At 35.0% G+C, this 13399-nt stretch overlaps 1 pseudogene; it reads left to right on the top strand.

The window, feature by feature from the left end:
* Positions 1-2140: 2140 nt before the first annotated feature.
* On the top strand, positions 2141-2259 carry LOC124993857 (uncharacterized; annotated as a pseudogene).
* Positions 2260-13399: the final 11140 nt, after the last annotated feature.

Genomic DNA, 13399 nt, shown 5'->3' with positions numbered 1-13399 from the left:
ATATGTGTGCCCCTTGTTTTAGGCTTGGCACCACAATTTTGGGTTAACTCTGCTAACTCAAAGGACTAGGCAAAGCTGTAGAAAGGGACAGGAATGGTAAGAAACAGTGCATGTACTTCTTCAAGGTCACTGCTTAGTTTTCTTTAGGCCCTGGGACTGGTTTTTCACTAAATATACTTATTTCTGACAAATGTTTTGGTTATTCCATGGTAGAAGCATCAAATAAGACCCAGTCTCTGATTTATTGCATTCAGGAACTTTCTTCTTTCAGCAGCAGAGCGGAGCCTCAAGCCTTCCTCTAATCTCCTGGAAGATCTCATGTCGCAACGGGATTTCTGTCACAGTGTTCCCAGAGAACATTCAGTCCCTGTTTTAGAGATTCTTCTTGGCTACATTTCAGCTACATGAGAATTTCTTTAACTGCTGTTCCTGTCCCCAGTTTTCTCTTCCCCTTTGTTGTGCTTGGCATTAATGCATTTTTTTTAAAGATTTTTTTAATTTGTTCTAATTAGTTATACATAACAGTAGAATGCATCTTTTTTATTGTAAACAAATGGGATACATGTTGTTTCTCTGTTTGTACATGGAGTCAAGGCATACCATTTGTGTAATCATAAATTTACATAGGGTAATGTTGTTTGATTCATTCTGTTATTTTTCCCTTCCCCCCACCCTCCCCACCTCTCTTTTCCCTCTATACAGTCCCTCCTTCCTCCATTCTTGCCCCCCTCCCACCCCCCATTATGTGTCATCATCTGCTTATCAGCGAGATCATTCATCCTTTGGTTTTTGAGATTGGCTTATCTCACTTAGCATGATATTCTCCAATTTCATCCATTTACCTGCAAATGCCATAATTTTATCATTCTTTATGGCTGAGTAATATTCCATTGTATACATATACCACAGTTTCTTTATCCATTTATCAATTGAAGGACATCTAGGTTGGTTCCACAATCTGGCTATTGTGAATTGAGCAGCTATGAACATTGATGTGGCTGTATCTCTGTAGTATGCTGATTTTAAATCCTTTGGGTATAGGCCAAGGAGTGGGATAGCTGGGTCAAATGGTGGTTCCATTCCAAGCTTTCTGAGGAATTTCCACACTGCTTTCCAGAGTGGCTGCACTAATTTGCAACCTCACCAGCAATGTATGAGTGTGCCTTTTTCCCCACATCCTCGCCAACACCTATTGTTGCTTATGTTCTTGATAATCGCCATTCTAATTGGGGTGAGATGGAATCTTAGGGTAGTTTGGATTTGCATTTCTCTTATTAATGGAATTAGAATGTATGTGCACAGTGGCACACTCCTGTAATCCCAGTCTCTCGGGAGACTGAGACAGGAGGATTTTGAGTTCAAAGTCAGCCTCAGCAATTTAGCAAGTCCCTAAGTAACTCAGCAAGACCCTGTCTCTAAATAGACTACAAAGAAGGGCTGGAGATGTGGCTCAGTGGTTAAGCGACCCTGGGTTCAATCGCTGGTATCATATAAAATAAATAAATACACAAATAATTAAAAATGAAAATAAATGTTTGTCTGCCAGGTAAATTTATACATGAATGACTTCATAAAAGTCACATTTCCCTTAAAGAAGACATGGCATATTGTCAAAATTTAAGTTGGTGTTCTTCTTTTCTGGTATTTTATTCTTAATAGTCCAGTTGCTATATTGGTTCTCATTTATATTAACTAAAACTTTTCTCAAATAAAGCACATCTGAGTGCAAACTTTTCATTCTCTCACCTCAAACTTGGCATAGAAGTTTTCATAGAAACAAGGATAGATGAGGAATAATCCCATATTAAATACATGATGTATTTTGTTATATGAATTGAAGATATTAAATATCCTATGAGAAAGGTAAAGGCATAAATTAATAGGAAATTCAAAAGTATTTGGATTAGTCATTCTGTTTCACAGATTTAAAAAAAAAAAAATTGAGATTCAGAGAGTTAAGTAACTTGCTCAAGGTCATACGACCAAACTGGAGATTGAGCCAGTATTAGAAATGGGCCTCTCAGTGCTTTGTAAAGTCAATATAGAATGACATTAGCATAATCTCAACATTTAAAAGGGTGCATGAAGTATTACAATTATTTTAGACCTATTTCATGAGTATTTAGAAAAGAACCCTAATGTGTTATATGAAAGGAGAGAAGGTCAGCACTCCCCTTGACAAGGATGGAAGATGCCGTTGGGCCTGAAAACAGGCTAAGGCCCTGTTACTTACTTCCTGTCTTCTAGCCTGGCATCTAACCATGGTTTTCAGACCAATAAAGTAAAGGAAGGAAATCAAGAGGGAGGGAGAAGGGAAGGACATGGGGAAATACTGGGGAAAAAAATCCACCAAATTTTGCTATGTCCATATATAAATATACCACAATGAATCCCACTTTATATATGGCTATAATGCAATAATAATAACAATAATAATGATGATGATGATGATGACAGAAGGGAGATGAATAGAGAAAAGCAAGTCGATCAAAGGCAGTGAAGAGGGGAGGGAAGAGGAAGGGGAATAAATTGTTATACAAATATGGCATCATGAATCCCACTATCATGTATAATTATAATGCACCAATAAAAGAGTCAAAAATAAAATTTAAAACCCTCATAATTCAGATTTTTGAAAAGAAAAATAATTCACTGCACTGTGTATATATATATGTATTTTCCAAACAGTTCAGTAGTTCACTGCAATCTTTGATTTGAACAAAGTAAAACTGATCATCAGTGATATATTCCTGCTGGTTTATGAGGAGCTTTAAGTGCATGCAACAAGGAAAATGGAAAAGGGATGGAGATGCTAAACAGAAGCCACAGGAGAGGTAAATGGCCTTGTTCAAAAGTGTTTGGAATAAACTTTTCTTTAATAACTTTCTTAACATTGAACATTCTCACTATCTTAATGTCTACATTTATTATTTGTTCTTTTAGTTTCCTTTACTCTACATTGTTTCCCCTGTGGTTTAAAATAATGTGGATAAATGCTAACACAGATGGCAATAATATACTTTCATGGCAAATTAGTATTATTTTAATTGAATATAATTAATAATAATGAATGTGATTTCAAAAACATTTAAAATACTGATTCTTGTTTTTGAAGTTGTGTTATAATGAACAATTAGGTTGTTGAAATATTGACAAAAAATTTGGCTGTTTTCATCTTGACAAGTTTGCAGTACTCCTAATATATGACTGAATGAACTCAGGGAAAAGCAAATTTATTAAAGCCAGTTTGCCAACATGCCAGTTTAATTAGAAAAAGCACAATAAAATCAAATGACTGGAGTGAGAAATATTGGTGTTTTATTTTCTCAATTTATCTGTAAGTTTAGACACACCACTGAGAGAGGGGGACTTCTAAGAGGATGCCAGAAAACCATCTTCTCTGTTCTCATTTTGTCTCTTGGCTTTGTTCCCTTTGTCTCTCTGCTCAGAACCATTTGGGCGAGGGAAATTTATTTCCATCCTTGTCTGTAACTAAGAGAAGAGTCAAGCTCATCATCTTTAGTCTACTTCAAAATCATGAATCAGATCAGACTATGAACCCTATTGATAATAGCTATGTCTGCTCCAGAAAAAGAATTATATCAAAACTTGTATGCTGCCTCCATGTTTGACTTTTTGCTTATAGAGAAATAATTGATGACAGTTATGGGTAACATGTCTATTGTGTTTACTATATGTAGTATTGCTTAAAGAGAATAAGTGAATAATGCCACCCAGTGAGGCATCATATTTATTACTAACATTTCCATTTTACAGATGATGTAGTAATGTAGAGTGAAGTTAACCTATTTGTTTAAGATTAGGCAGCTCATACTTGGCAAAACTGGGATTAATTTCATAACTTAATCATTCTACTCTTCTTCCTCTTGATCAAATTTCAGGTTAGAAATTTTTTTTTCAAAAAACAATTAGTATGAACCAAAATTGATTACTTATGAAAATTAAAAACTTTTGCAAAATGAAAAATATACCAGGTGCATTAGACATTAGTCCATCTGGTTGTTTGAAAACAAGAATTGTAATCATATTTTCCTTAAAGTAAAACCTCAGGGTACCTGAGAATTACAGACGTAGAAAGCACTTTCTAAAGGTAATCTAGCACATACTTTGTCTTCAACCAAGTGATGACTAGAACAACCATCCTGAAAGTCATTTGAATTACTGGGTTGTTTTTTCAGCAAGTATTTATCCCAATGAATTATACAGATAACATTCCCCCTTACAGTCTCCAAGTGCTAGGTATATTCAAGTACGGGTAGACAATGTGGACAACTCACAGGAAGTTACGTGAAGATGAACTGAATTAAGAGGATGGCAAGGCAGGCATACGGTGGTAAGGGAGGTGAAATCAGTTTGAGCTGTTCTAGTGACAGTTGTATCTGGAACAGGGGAGTTGTAGAGAATAGATATGTAGGTCAACTTAGGTATCATGGTCTTAGGAGTTTGGACTATGTCCTATAACAGGAAGGAAATATGAGAGGTTTTAAGTTGATGTAAAGTGATTTAGGATGGTAATAGCAAAGTTGTGGAGAACGAATTGGAAAGGGACAAACTCACTTTAGGAGAATGGTTCAGAGGATAGTGTATAAATCTCAGTATGGATATGAAACAGATGGATGTGAAATAAGATGGGTTGTTCTGCCTCCTGAAGGGAGGTCAGCCAAAGTAACTTCTGTCATTCCTTTGGATGGTCAGGAAAAGTTAGAGCCAGAACAAATGATATCTGAAGAGATAAGAACTCTAGACCCCCAAATTCAAGGAACCAAATCTATTCTCAGGTTATAGGGGCAATTATAGGACTGAGAACCAGAAATGAAGCTTAAGGAAGCTGTGTAAAGGTAAGGTTTGTGATGTAGCAGCAAAGTGAGAAGGTTGCAGGCAGGGTCAGAGGGTCAGAGCTTTCCTGTAGAAAAGCCTAGATTGCCTAAAGCTCTGTTTAGGGAATGCTGGCCATATGGTCTGTTGGGTAGTCATTCTGGGCAGGGGACAAATAGACAACCATCACTCTGGGCCTGTAAAATAGGAAGAAGACTATTGAAGTTGACAGTACACCATTGGGCATTGACCAATTACAGTCTTAAGGACTTTTCCTAGAGTGGTTCTAGGAAACTTCTCAGGATTTTTTTTTTTTTTTTTCTCTAACAGATAATTTTGGATGACCCCAAACCAGTTTTGAATGTGAGAGAACCTTGTATATGGGGATGAATTGAAAAAACTTGCAATGATGAATCAGAATTTTCAAAGTAGAGTAAACTCTAAAGATTAAAATTATATAATTTTAGAGCAGAAAGGAATCTTGGAACTTCTTTATGATTCCCCACCTAAGGTCTAAGCTGGATTTTCAAAAATAACATGCATCATTGTCTTACAAGTGTTTTTATACCTGAAAGAATATGTCCATATTTATTTATAGTAATTAACCTCTCTCTCTTCTTTTTTACAACAGATTGGACTCACAGACCAACATTACAGTTTGCAAGAATAACCTACTATGTACTTTATTTAAATTATTGCTATGATTACATTCATTAAGGGACAAAATAAATTGGGACATTTAGATATAGATGACAGTATTTTTTTAAAAAATCTAGATTTATTGCCAAAGTACAGAAAAAGTTGTTTTAAGAGATGTCTTTGATCATTCTGGTGAGAATTTTTAGCCCAGTTAATATTGTTCTACAGTTGTAGCCCATATATAAGTAGGTGTGAAATATTTAAAAAGTAAAATTTCATCTGCTGCTGCCATACGGAATTGCTAACAGGGCTAGGAGAGGACGTGTGGAGCCAGGGGGCATTTTCATTAGGCATAGAAAAGGAGAAACTTATCTTGAAATCTGAGTATCGACCCTGTGCAGAAAAGAACAGAGATATTCTGTTACCAGATTTTCAGTCTACCATAAAAAAATGAATAACTGTAAAAGCTAATATGAGAAAAGAAGGAGATTCCTATAGGATCAGGGTATATTTCCTTGAGCTACATCTAGTTACTCTTTTTATCTAATCTCTAGAGAGCAAGTGGCATTAATACCAGGACCAAGGAAGCCTATTAAATATTATTTTTGTTTGAAAGATATTCATTTATGTGTATAAATCAATTGAATGGTAATCTTATTCCATCATCACTTTAATTGAGAGATGTAGGATCATGAGCTAAAGACATGAAATTAATTTGTAACAGGCTTCTCTTGAACAAGTTAGCTCATTTGCCTCACTGTTTTTTCTCATTAATTTGAGAATAAAGAATATTCTGAAAATAATATTGGAGAATCATCCACAGAAATAGAATCAGAAATCTATATAAAAAAAACTAAAATAAGATCAACAAATCTTAACCAGTGTTTTTTCTCTGGAGAATAAATGTTCTGCTCACAAAACAGCTGTATAGACTGTCTTGTTCTTATTATGGTTTAAGTCACATAATGAACTCTGAAAAAATGTCACATGCCAGTGTGCCCTATAGTCATACTAAACAGCTTTGGAACACACGTTGGTAAATGTCATTTTGTCATTTCTGTATAAAATGTGATTCTTCTGGTTTCTTTGGAGGTATCCAACTACAACATTAATACCATTAAATCATTTTTTGTGTCCTTCTGTAGATACTGTTGGAGAATAGCAAATGTGCATCACTTTTCATTATAAAAACTCACATGTTGTAAATTTATAGAATTCTTTTCTACACATAAATATGGAGGCGAATTGATGAATCATCAGCTCAGTGTGCAAAGCAGCATGCCTTTTTCAGTTGTGCTGGTATAATTGAACAACTTGGCATTAAGGTTCAGAGATGAAATAAGAAATTTCCAAAAGAAAAAAAATTCCTCATCTGGATGTGCCTGTCTCCATGAATTTGTTAATTTAAGGAAAGGGCTCCATGAAAGTCAAATGGGTAACAGGAATGCCCAAGATGACAGAAATATGTGAATCATTTCTATAAAACCGGAGCCCATCTGTTAGTCTCACAAATCTTCAGGGCCGATGTTATAAGGGATGAATGAAAACACTTGAGTTTTGCCTGCTCAGAGGGAAAGCTGTGGATTACAGCATGGGATTTACCACAACAGGGGTTTCTCATTAGAATTTCTCATTTATTAAATGATTTAGCTACACACAGGCTATGCTGGGCTCCTGGGGGCTGAGTCACATGTGGTGATTAATCAAGATGAAATCTCACAGGAAGTGTCTATGGACCATTTGGATTTGCAGAAATGAGAAAAAAATGATCCAGGCTAAAATTCAGTGGTGAATCAAGGGCTATGCAAAGGAGGGTGGCTACTGGTGAAAGAGAGGCATGGGGGATATTTTGTTTTCTTGTCTCTCTCTGCCCTTTGTCAAGATTGGTAAGAGGAGAGTTACTAATGGCTTCCAGTATAATTCATTCCTCTATGAGAAAAATATATGAAGCTTGAAAAAACTGTATTCCCATCTCTAAGAAGGTGGGCTGAATTAGTTGATATTAATAACACTATACTTGGCCAAGGAGTGGATCCTTGAACTTGTGTGTATCCATCATATTATAATGACTGGGATGAAAAAAACTGGTGTCTGAAGCACAAATATGAATTTATAGTCACAGAAAAAAAGCAAAAGGAATATGGAAGCATTTCTGTACAATCAGAATGAACGGAAACTTTATTTAATGACTTTTTTTCCTAAAATCTTTTAAATTACAAATGTAAGTGCTCTAGAAACTTTATTGTCCATCTTTCTTTACTGGCTATTTATAAAGGTAAAAGTTTGATGTTTACAGAAACTGTTTTCCATCTAATGCCATATGGAGATGGTTCAGAAGCAAATATGATTGTTTTTCTTAAATAAAAAATTAATAAATCTTTTGGAAATTTATCAGTGATCAGCAGCTTAATTAGAAGAAGAGACTGAAGCATCTTTCAATGAATCTGTAAAATAGTCCCACATGGAATCATGTTTTCCTCCTTAGCATTCCCAAATGAAAAACCATATATGATCAGAAAAGAATGGTCCCCTGAGGAAAATGTAGATATAGCAAAGAGTTTTTTATTAACTTAAAGATTTTAATAATACACATTTATGGAGTGTTCTTTATGTGACAGACACAGTGCTAAATATTCCACTTACTATGTACCAAGCTCTGTGCTAAATACTTCTCAATGTTGACAGAGACACTATGGGGTAGACACAATTATTATTATGCTTATTTTACAAGAGAGGAAACTCAGACTATAAATGTTTAAGTAACTTGGGCAAGGTTATGTGATTTGCATAAGTATTTGCCTAAGTACAAAACAAGCCCGTATATGCAATGTTATGGAAATTGAAGCAATACAAACTTTTAGCTATGGCTTCAGTCAGCTTTTTCACTGTGTGACTAAAAGACTTGACAAGAACAATTAGAGGAGGAAAAGTTTACTTGGGGGCTCATGGTTTCAGAGATCTCAGTCCATAGCACACTCCATTCATCAGAGTGGGCTGGAGGTGAGGCAGGACATCATAGCAGAAGAGTGTAGTGGAGGAAAGGGGCTCGAGATATCTCACTAGGAAGCCGAGACAGAGTGAGAGACAGAGAGAGAGAGAGACTCTCCTTACCATGACAAAATATAAACCTCAAAGGCATGTCCCCAGGGACCCACCTCCTCCACACTGATCAGGTAAACTTCTTGTAACCCAATCATTTCACGTTTAAACTTTCTTGCATTATCTCACAAAACATGAGCTTTTTGGGGACACCATAACAGCTATTAAGAACAAACAAATCTTTTAACAGAATTATTCAAATTGAGCAAAGTTTGATTCTAGTTCATCACAGCTGAATGTTCAATATCACTATGTTAGAAATACATTCAACACAGAGTACAGTTACTTATCAGTAAGAAGTGTGAAATTATTTCCTTTTTATTTTTTAAATTTGTTCTAATTAGTTATACATGACAGTAGAATGCATTTTGACACATCATACATAAATGGAGTATAAATTCTCATTCTTCTCATTGTACATAACGTAGAATTACACCACATGTAATCATATATGTACAGAGTAATAATGTCTGATTCATTCTACTATCCTTCCTACCTCCATACCCCTTCCCTACCTTCACTCCCCTCTGCCTAATTCAAAGTACCACTATTCTTCTCTAGCCCCTTCCCTTTATTGTGAATTAGCATCCACATATCAGAGAAAACATTCAGTCTTTGTTTTTTTGGGATTGGCTTATTTTGCTTAGCATGGTATTCTCTAGCTCCATTCATTTATCTGCAAATGCCATCATTTCATTCTTCTTTATGGATGAGTAATATTCCTTGTGTATATATGCCACAGTTTCTTTATCCATTCATCTGTTGAAGGGCACCTAGGTTGGTTCCATAGTTTGGCTATTGTGAACTAAGCTGCTATAAACATGGATGTGACTGCATAACTGTAGTATGCTGATTTTAAGTCCTTTGGATATAAACTGAGGAGTGGGATAGCTGGGTCAAATGGTGGTTCCATTCCAAGTTTTCTAAGGAATCTCCATACTGCTTTCCATAATGTTTGCACCAATTTACAGTCCCACCAGCAACGTATGAGTGTACCTTTTTCCCCACATCCTTGCCAACATTTATTGTTGCTTGTATTCTTGATAACTGCCATTCTGAGTGGAGTGAGATGGAATCTTAGAGTAGTTTTGATTTGCATTTCTCTATTTGGTGGAGATGATGAACTTTTTTTCATAAGTTTGTTGATTGATTGTATTTCTTCTTCTGTGAAATGTCTGTTCAGTTCCTTTGCCTATTTATTGATTGGGTTATTTGTATTTTTGGTGTTAAGTTGTTTGTGTTCTTTATATATCCTGGACATTAATGCTCTATCTGAGGTGCATGTGGTAAAGATTTTCTCCCATTCTATAGGTTCTCTCTTCACATTATTGATTGTTTCCTTTTCTGAGAAGAAGCTTTTTCATTTGAATCCATTCCATTTATTGATTCTTAGTTTTACTTGTTGTGCTTTAGGAGTCTTGTTAAGGAAGTCAGATCCTAGACTGACATGGTGAAGATTTGGGCCTAATTTTTCTTCTATTAGGCACAGTGCCTGAGTCTGGTCTAGTGCCTAAGTCTTTGATCCACTTTTATTTTATTTCTTGTTACCCCATTTGTTCCTTGTTTCTCTTCCTCATATTCATGTCATATCCCTGTCAACATTATATGTCCCTGGCTTCAGGAATCATTTAGGTCAAGCCCTTTCTGAAGTTGAATTTCTCTTTACAAGTTCCTGTGTGGTGCTTGCTTATCTCCTGTAGAGGAAAACTCCCCACTGGTACTGAAGATTCCACTTTTGGATTGCTCTGACCTTAAGAAAAGTGTGTCTTATTACAAAGGTAAGGTTATCCTTCTGTGAGTTACATCCACTATTCCTAGTTTAGCTGCATGGCTTCACAGAAGAAGCCGTTCTCAAAATGCATTTAGTTAGTAGGGTGAAAAGCATAACTCATATAGAGGAAGGTGCTTGTTACATAAATATAGTTTAAAAATCTCATGATTTGTATGTGGGAAGACAATATGGGGGAACTAAAGGAGAAAGAGGTAAAAAGGTTTTGGTGTACACTATTTTGAAATGAATGCAGTGCTGTTATTTTATGAAGAGTCAGCAAACCAGTGACTAAAAATAGAAGCCCACAAAATTCCTCAATTACTTCAGTCTATTATCTTCAACTAGCTGATTTTTGCAAATAATACTTCCAAGTGCTTGCTTAAATAACTTTCTCAGAGGCTGTTACTTTTTTGTATTGGATTCTTGCTATCAGTAATTTGCTTAGCAAACCTTTCTTGCATAGACGTCACACAGGGAACATTGGTCAATTCTAGTGTTGACTATTACAAGTTATGAATTAATGGTATCTGAGGTTTTACAGAAAAGCTAAAAGTATTATCATACTTTTATTCTTTCTGAGGTTTTTTTTCAGTTTTTAAAACTTAGTGCTAATAATGGTCACATTATGGTCATGGTACTGATACAGCATTAGATACTAAGTATCCAATAAAAACAGGTTGAATTTAATTAAATCAATAGGTGATAGATTAACTTTAATATGGACTTGTTACTTTTTATATTGATTGAATAAAAAAGTGGTTTCCAAGTAATAATTGTGTTTTAATTTGAGCAAGATACTATACAAAGACCTAAAGGGAACACAGATATAAGATTGCAACAGTTTAGTGAATACCACCACTTCTAGTATTGAAATAGCCTGAAAATTGGAAACTACAGAAGTTAAAATGAAACAAGTAGTAAGTAACTTCTGTGGGTCTACAATTTTTTCACTTACAAAATCATGATGAAAATATTTAAGTCCAACAATTAATGTGCTTATTTGATAAACTAGTAGGTATGTTTGGAGCATTCAGACAACAGTAAATTAATTATTAAAAGTTACCAAATAGTATATGAGCTATCATATTATTTTCTATAATTAAATTTAAATAAATGTATAGAAAAAGTTCTGGAAGAACACACAGTAAGTATACCCAAGTGGGTAACTGCAGATATCTTTGGTCACATGGAATGCTTGAATCATTCTTAAACAAATATGTATTGTGTTTATACAATATGACTCTTTGAACATTAACATTCCAACTTTCTATTATTAAAATAGTTCAAAGCAGGAGTAATTGTCTTCAAGGCAAATAAAAATTATGAAGTCAAAAGTCCCCTCCCTACACCTGCAATTCCTTTCAAATTCTGAAGAGCAGAACTAAAATGAGCAAAGGAATGCAAAGTCACCAAAATTCATTGAGAAGAAAGATGTTAAATACTGAAAATATCCATTTATTTTTAAAATAAATCATTACTAAGATTAAAATTATTAATCAACTTGCTTTTACTTAAACTGGTGCAAAAATAATTTTTAGCCAAATTGCTTAGGGCCCTTGTCAAAAGTTACCTATTGTTCTTATCTTTCTAAAATCTTTTTGACCTAAATGTTTAGAAATCAGGAAAGCTCTGGGTTAGACCCTTTGGAAGATACTGTCATTGTAACTTCAGGATGTGTAAGAGCCTCCTTAGGGTTGATATTGGGGCTCTTCCAAGTCAGAGGTCCATTGCAGAAACACACAAGAGCGTCTCACCTCATGGCCATCCCAGTGTTGGACAGGTTCTTTGCTATGCAACATTTGATGAAGGAAATGTAGCATGCATAAACTTCTCTCTCCACAGGTTAAAAGAAGAGTGCTTGGATAAGTGACACTAAAAAGTGCCATGTAAACCTAGTCTTTTGGGAACACCTAAAAGGGATTCATTCAACTATGTCTCTTTGTTGTTGTTTTTTAGTTTTTTTATTTGCTCTTTCTAGAAATATATGACAGTAGGGTGTATTTTGACATATTAAACATACATAAAATAAGTACAATTTGTTCCAATTAGAATCCCATAATTGTGGTTGGACATTATGTGGAATTACACTGGTTGTGTATTCATATAAAAGGATAGGAAAATTATTTCTGATTCATTCGACCATCTTTTCTATTCCCACCTCCACTCCCTTCCCTTTGTACCCTTTGTCTAATCCAATGAACTTTTATTCTTTCCCTTCCTTGTTGTGGGTTAGCATCCACATAACAGAGAGAACATTCTGCCTTTGGTTTTTTGGGGACTGCCTTATTTCACTTAGCATGATATTCTCCAGATCCATCCATTTACTGGAAAATGCCATAATTTCATTCTTTATGGCTGAGTAATATTCCATTGTGTGTATATAAAGCATTTTCTTTATCCATTCATCTGTTGTAGGGCACCTAGGTTGATTCCATAGTTTGGCTATTGTGAATTGAGCTGCTATAAATATGGATGTGGCTGCATCACTGTAGTATGCTGATTTTATATCCTTTGGGTATAAATTGAGGAATGGGATAGCTGGGTCAAATGGTGGGTCCATTCCAAGTTTTCTAAGGTCTCTCCATACTGTTTTGCAGAGTGGCTGCAACAATTTGCTGTTTCATCAGCAATGTGTGAGTGTACGTTTTCCCCCACATCCTCTCCAACATTGTTACTTGTGTTCTCGATAATTGCCATTCTGACTGGAGTGAGATAAAATCTTAGTTTTGACTTGCATTTCTTTAATTGCTAGAGATGTGCATTCAACTATGTCTTGCTAGAATCATGGTGCTATTATTCCTGAAAAGATTAAAAGCTATCCAGGTAATTTCTAAAAAGTTTAATCTAATAGACATATTAATCTAATAGGTAATTGGGAAATATAATTCACATATCAATATGCACATTGTAGACTTCTAGAAAATATAAAGCTAAGTGTTACAATTCTGTGAGGAAGCAGGGATAAATGATGAAAATTTCCTGTTCTTTCAGAAAGATTTCATATTAGGATTTGAGTTTTTAAGGTTGGTAAGTTTAGTCTCATTCAATAAACTG

The sequence above is a fragment of the Sciurus carolinensis genome, chromosome 9, assembly GCF_902686445.1.
Source record: "Sciurus carolinensis chromosome 9, mSciCar1.2, whole genome shotgun sequence".
NCBI lineage: Eukaryota > Metazoa > Chordata > Mammalia > Rodentia > Sciuridae > Sciurus > Sciurus carolinensis.
This window is presented reverse-complemented; position numbering and strand designations above follow the sequence as displayed.